The 6,402-nt window shown below is 50.1% G+C and overlaps 1 pseudogene; it reads right to left on the bottom strand.

Moving 5' to 3' along the window:
• Positions 1 to 4,988: 4,988 nt before the first annotated feature.
• LOC143173482 (olfactory receptor 11A1-like) lies at positions 4,989 to 5,710 on the bottom strand (annotated as a pseudogene).
• Positions 5,711 to 6,402: the final 692 nt, after the last annotated feature.

The raw sequence follows: 6,402 nt of genomic DNA, 5'->3' as shown, positions 1-6,402 counted from the left end.
CAGAAACGCACACACACGGCCCCATAGAGCAGTATGCCCAGTACTGGTGACAAGCTGGTAGGAGAAAAGCTCCTGAAGAGGGTGCATGGAACAGGCAGGTAAAGAGGGGGAAAGCCAGGCTTCCCAGAGCAGGCAGGGAGAGAGAGAGGGGTCTGGGAAGAGGCAGGAAGGGAATGCCAGGGCTCTTGGAGAAGACAGAGCGAGCCATTAGTATGCTCCCATCTCTGACAATCCCAATGAGAGCAATCCCCATAATGGCAATCCTCCTCCCATTCTGAATTCAAGATCTTGTGCTTTTATGCTGTGTTTGATTTCTAGAGAAATCCTAGCCTTTGGCCTCTTTGACCTGCACTATGTCTTCTGCTGTCCTAGAGGGATTTAGTTTCCCAGGCCATGACACATGCCTTTTTTAGCCTCAGCTCTTTGGGTTTTTTTTTCCCTTTTAGCTTTTCTTTCTTCTTTTTAGGTGTTTTTTTTTCCTCATCTGCTTTTCCTTTTCTTTATTGTGCCTGCCTCTGCCCATCCCAGTCAAATCCCACATGGGGGTTTGCTCACCGTGCATTCACCTCTGAGTGAGATGAAGGTGCTGATGCAGGGGGAAGCACCATGCTTTCTCTATGCCTGCCTCAGCACTGGAAAGAGGACTGTCAAATCCTGCCACTTCTCTTTTTCTCCGGGAAGGGACCCAGCTAGATGAGAGGGTTGAGGCCAGTGGAGGGCTTGCTGGACCATGTTGCCTGTCGTGGCCTTCTGGAGTGAATATTTGAGACAGATCCACAAGCACTGTGGGACCGTGGGTACGTGAGCTCTTCCAGAGAAGGTCAGTGCCACGTGGCTGCAGTGAACAAGAGATGGTAGCATTTAAAATCCCAAGAGAGGTGTGCAAGATGGCCTGAGCCTAAGGCAGCTCCAGTTTCCTTGTGGGGATGTGACCAAGCCTTTTAGGAGCAGGCTGAGGTGAGGTGGCAGGGCATGGGTTCTTGGCACCATCAGACTAGTAGGCCTGGGCAGGTAGAGGGCAACTTTCATCTGTGGGGTTGGGCTGGGACTAGCCACAGGTACCTCCCTGAGGAGCACACCTCTTGCGCTCCAGTCTGTGCTCAGGCAGGACTGGCACTAGGACAAGGGCTCCTGGAGCAGGGCAGAAGGAGCTCAGCTGGAAGAGCTTTAGACTGACAACCCACAGGTTCAAGCCCCAGCTTCAGCAATGTGTTCTCACTTGGCCTTTAGCAGAGCTGCTCTGTCTTCTTCCAGTCTTCCCTGGTCCTCATCCTTCCACCCTCCCCATGCACAGGGCAGATGTTTTCCCAGGCTGGGGACTGCTTGGGTGAGGCAGAGTGTAGCAAGAAGAGCTTCAGTAAGTGTGTTGGCAGCCAGAGAAAGGCAAAAAATTGTGGGCCCACTGCTCAGTGGGGCAGGGTGCCTAGTGACCAAGCACATGTGCAGAGAGTGTCCGTGAGATGATTGGTCATACATGACTCTCACTAATACACAATGTGAAGAGTTGCAGCCAAGGGTGCTGAGGGTGCTGGCCAAATTCATTGTAAGGCTGCTTCTGTCATCCTGGGAAAACCATGACACTCAGGGAGATTTCTGATGCTTGGGAAAAGGCAAACAGCCCACCTATCTTCTTGAAGAGCAAAAAAGAAGGTCAGGGGAACTACAGGCTGGTCAGCCTGATGTATGTCCCTGTGAAGGTGATGGACCAAATCCTCCTGGAAGCCACTTCCAAGCACCTGAAGGACAAGAAGGGCACTGGGAACTGCCAGCATGAACTCAACAAGGGCAAATTGTGCCTGCACAACCTGAATGCCTTTTACAATGAGATGATGAGCCCTTTGGATGAGGAGAGAGGTGGATGAAGTAGTCCTCAACAGCTTGATGAAAGGGGCTGCCTGGAACCTCACAAAGTTCATATAAGACAAACATCCCAATGATCTTGCTACTGCACTGGGATGACTCCATGCAGCAGGCCAGGCTGGGGATGACTGGCTAGAAGGCAGCTCTGCAGAAAAGGACCTGGGTGGGCAGTAAGTGGGACAGGAGGAAGCAGTGTGCCCTTGGAAGTAGGAAGGACAACTATAGCCTGGGCTGCATTAGCAAAATCACAGCCAGCAGGAAAAGGGAAATGATCCTTCACCTCCATTCAGGGACTGCATCAGGATTGCTGCGTCCAGTGTGGGGCTCCCCAGCATGAAAAAGACCCTCATAGACTATGGATAGTCCAGCAGAGGCCAGAAAGATGGTTGGGGCCTGGAGCATATTATGTATCAGGAGAGGCTGAGAGCGCCAGACTGGGGTATTTTTTTGAGAAATCCCTCACAGCCAAACAGCTGGAGCAAAGGCCTGGGGAGATGGTGGGATCTCAGTCAATAGACATATTCCAAAATTGTTGAGACAAGTCCCAGAGCACAGGATCTAGCACAAGCTGTCTGAGAACAAGCTTGGAGTAGAGACTAACTTTGGCAAGAGCTATGGCACATTGGGTCTGAGTGTCAGTACGAAACCAGTTTATTCGTTTAGTCATAACATTGGTGGGGTGAGGTATCAGAGTTGTGCCTGTATGCAGCCCCCACTGCAGTGAAGTCATTAGAGCCCAATAAATTATTTTTCCTTTTAAAAATAGCCTTTCTATCTGTGAGCACTTGTGCTACTCTCACAGCTCTCACCCAGCGGAAATTACTTTGGGATCCGATGGTTCCCCTTTGTATCAAGAACACTCCTGGTATGAGGACATCATGCAGGGCTCTCGCATGCCCCCAGCACAGTGTAAGCTCTTCTGCAGGGGGCATTCCTAGACTGGGACTCAGCACATGCTGTGGGCTGAGGACCACCACAGCCCATCTCCAAGGACAGCCTGATGAGAATCTCCTGGGACTATGCACACTAGCTGTGGTGACTGCTCCAAGCAGAGGCACATGCTGTGGGTGGCTGCATGGGCTCAGAGAGGGCATTCTGTGCTTCTTCCGCAGGCAGCCTCCTATTTGGCAGCCTCCCACCAGTGCCTCACTCACTTCCCACCCTAGCAGGATGGGATCAGAGAATAGGAAGAGCAAAAGTGAGGAAAGTCAAGGGTCAAGATAAAAATAGTTTAATAAGCAAAGGAAAAAAACCCAACAAAATAACAAGTGATGCAATGTCAGTCACTCACTACCTCCCACAAGTACACCAATGCCCCACCAGTCCCCAGCTGGACACCTGCCCAAAACACCCCTCCCCTCCATTTTTATTGCTGAGCGTGATGCTGTATGCCTTGGAAGATCTGTTTGGTAAATCTGAGTCAGCTGTCCTGGCTGCGTCCCCTCCCAACTTCTTGTGGGCCTTCAACCTACTCACTGTAAGGGAAGCATGAGAAACAGAGATGGTCTTGGTGCTGTGCAGACACTGTTCAGCAATAGCTGAACATTGTTGTGTTATCAACACAGTTTTGATCACCAATCCAAAACACAGCACCTTATGGGCTGCTATGAAGAAAATGAGCTTCCCCCCAGCCAGACCCCGTACACTGGGTCAAAGCTTTCTAGTGGGGAAGGAGGGCTGAGGTGGAAAGCCTGATCCTGCAAGGATGAGGGGGCTGGGGCAAGGGAGTGGGTGTCTGTCCTGGTTTCGGCAGGGATAGAGTTAATTTTCTTCCTAGTAGCTGGTACAGTGCTGTGTTTTGGATTTAGGGTGAGAACAATGTTGATAACACACTGATGTTTCAGTTGTTGCTAGGTAGTGTTTACACTAGTCAAGGACTTTTCAGCTTCCCATGCTCTACCGACTGAGAAGGCTGGAGGTGCACAAGAAGCTGGGAGGGGGCACAGCCAGGACAGCTGACCCAAACTGGCCAAAGGGATATTCCATACCATGTGACATCATGCTCAGTATATAAAGCTGGGGGAAGAAGAAGGAAGGGGGGGACATTTGGAGTGATGGCGTTTGTCTTCCCAAGTAACCGTTACGCGTGATGGAGCCCTGCTTTCCTGGAGATGGCTGAACACCTGCCTGCTGATGGGAAGTAGTGAATGAATTCCTTGTTTTGCTTTGCTTGTGTGCGCAGCTTTTGCTTTACCTATTAAACTGTCTTTATCTCAACCCATGAGTTTTCTCACTTTTACCCTTCCGATTGTCTCTCCCATCCCACTGTGGGGGGAGTGAGCGAGCGGCTGTGTGGAACTTAGTTGCCAGCTGAGGTTAAACCATGACAGTGTCCCAGTCTCTGTCCAAGAAGATGTAGGGTGAAGAGAGAAGAGGAGCTTGAGCTGGAGCCAGAGAACAGCTGGAGAAGAATTTGCTGATTTCTCCGGGATCAAGAGAGGGAAAGGTGGTGGGAGTGAGATCCAGGTGATGATCTTGTTTTAGCCCTCAGAAAGAGGAACTGCTCACTCACTCCAGCCTCTCCACCTCCCCTTGCAACAGGAGAAGCGCAGGTTCCTAAGACATGCCTGCATCAAGGCCTGGACAGAGAAGGGAAGAGAGGTGTGTGAGTGTAACCCACATGAGCCACCCAATAGAAATGGCTAATTTTGCCTCAGTAGTGCAGTGAAAGTAGACCTTCATTAGTGGCTGACATGTGAGCTTCATGCTCTTGAAATGTGCACCACTGTGGGACTTGACTCCCATCCTGGGAACCCACAGTGAGAAAGATGCCCTCATGATGGTCCTTGGAAAATATTTACATATTAGGCCAAATACCTTTTCTTAACTTCTCCAGAAAAGAAAACCTTGACACTTCAACAGTTCCCACACGCAAGACCACCAAGGTGTCTATTATCAAGGAAAAAGCAAACCCATGACATTTTCAGCATTGCTTCCTAAACAATAACATTTCTCTCCAAGGACCTTTTGCTTTCTTCCCCTTGCCACTCCAATTTGTCTCACTTCTAAAGAGCTAGCTGGTACCCAGAGCTTTCAAAGGAAGTAGAAGCGTCTTTTGCCTGTGTCATCAAGGTAGCATGAGTGCAAGCCACAGCTTTCCTGAGGACTTTCCTGATGGCCTCCCTGACCTATCTTTTCCACAGACTGGAGATGAGGGCATTGACCAGGGGCATGAGGATGGTGTAGAAAAAGGAGAAAAATTTATTGAGCTGCCTCAGCGGGGCTCTTCTAGGCAGCAGGTAGACAAGGATGAGGTTGCCCTAGAAAATGGTGACAAAAGTGAGGTGAGAGGAGCAAGTGGAGAAGGCCTTCTGCCTGCCTGTGCTGGACGGGATCCTCAGGATGGCAGCTATGATGCACACACAGGAGGTCAGTATGAACAGGAAGGGGAAGGCTATATCCAGCACATGTAGTAGAAGTGTTGCCAGTCTGAGCACTCTGGTGTCACTACAGGTGAGCTCCAGCAATGGGGTAAAATCACAGAAGTGATCAATGGCCTTGGGGCCGCAAAACTTCAACCCAGACAAGAAAGAAGTGAGTACCATGGAGATTAGGAATCCTACTAGCCAAAACCCAGCCACCAGCCAAAGAAATGTAGTTGTGTAACACAGCCAAGAACAGAGATGCTGCTGTCCCCATCCAGGAAGATGGCCAGCAACCAGGGCAGGATGTTGGAGCTGTAGCAGATCTCCAAGGAGGACAGATTTCCCTGGAAGAAGTACATGGGGGTGTGCAGATGCTGGTCTGCCACCACCAGCACAACTATGAGCATGTTCCCCACCATTGTTATTGAGTAGATCATGAGTGAGAGGAGGAAAAGCGGTGTCTGCAGTGAGGGGACGTTCTCCATTCCCAGCAGGAGGAACTGCACTGGCAATGTGCAATTGTCCCTTTCCCCTTTCTCCATGCAGCATCACAGGTCCCTCATTTCTCTTTTGCCAGCAAAGTGTCCTAAGAGAAAGAACACTTGCTTCTTACTTTCAATTGTACATTGTGAAGGAAATTGCCATCAGAGAAAACAGAGACTCTGGCAGTTCTCTGACTGCAGGTCTGTTCCCTTTGTGGCACCTGTGTCTAGTGAAAGGGGAGAACTAGGCATTTCCAGAGAGCTAAATCATGCATTTAAGAGATGCTCCTCCTAGGAGAATCACACAGGAGATCTGCCCCAACAGATGTGCTCATCTCATACTTGGAGTGGCATTAGAGGAGGGAACATGTTCACTCAAAGTGGGACAGTGTCTCTGCTCACCTGAAGTTATTCCCAGTAGCAATCATCCCCACCACACAATGAAATCCATTCATGTGAACACATCATGCCAGATGCCCTTTCTCCTCACTGCACTGCCTGGCTGATCTCAGCTGCCTGAAACACTTGTTTTTTAAGCAGCCAGACTGTATGCTCCCTTTGACAGTGCCTGAGGGCACTCTTGGAGAGCCTTTGCATGGTCTTTAGGGAGAAGAGTGAGACAGACGTGAGAGCAGATGGACACCGGAGCTAATTGGCCAATGTGAGGAAAGGAGCAGGGAAGAAGGGAAGAGGAC

The sequence above is a fragment of the Aptenodytes patagonicus genome, unplaced genomic scaffold (genome assembly GCF_965638725.1).
Source record: "Aptenodytes patagonicus unplaced genomic scaffold, bAptPat1.pri.cur scaffold_88, whole genome shotgun sequence".
NCBI lineage: Eukaryota > Metazoa > Chordata > Aves > Sphenisciformes > Spheniscidae > Aptenodytes > Aptenodytes patagonicus.
Note: the sequence above shows the minus strand (reverse complement) of the source record. Positions and strands in the feature narration are given on the sequence as shown.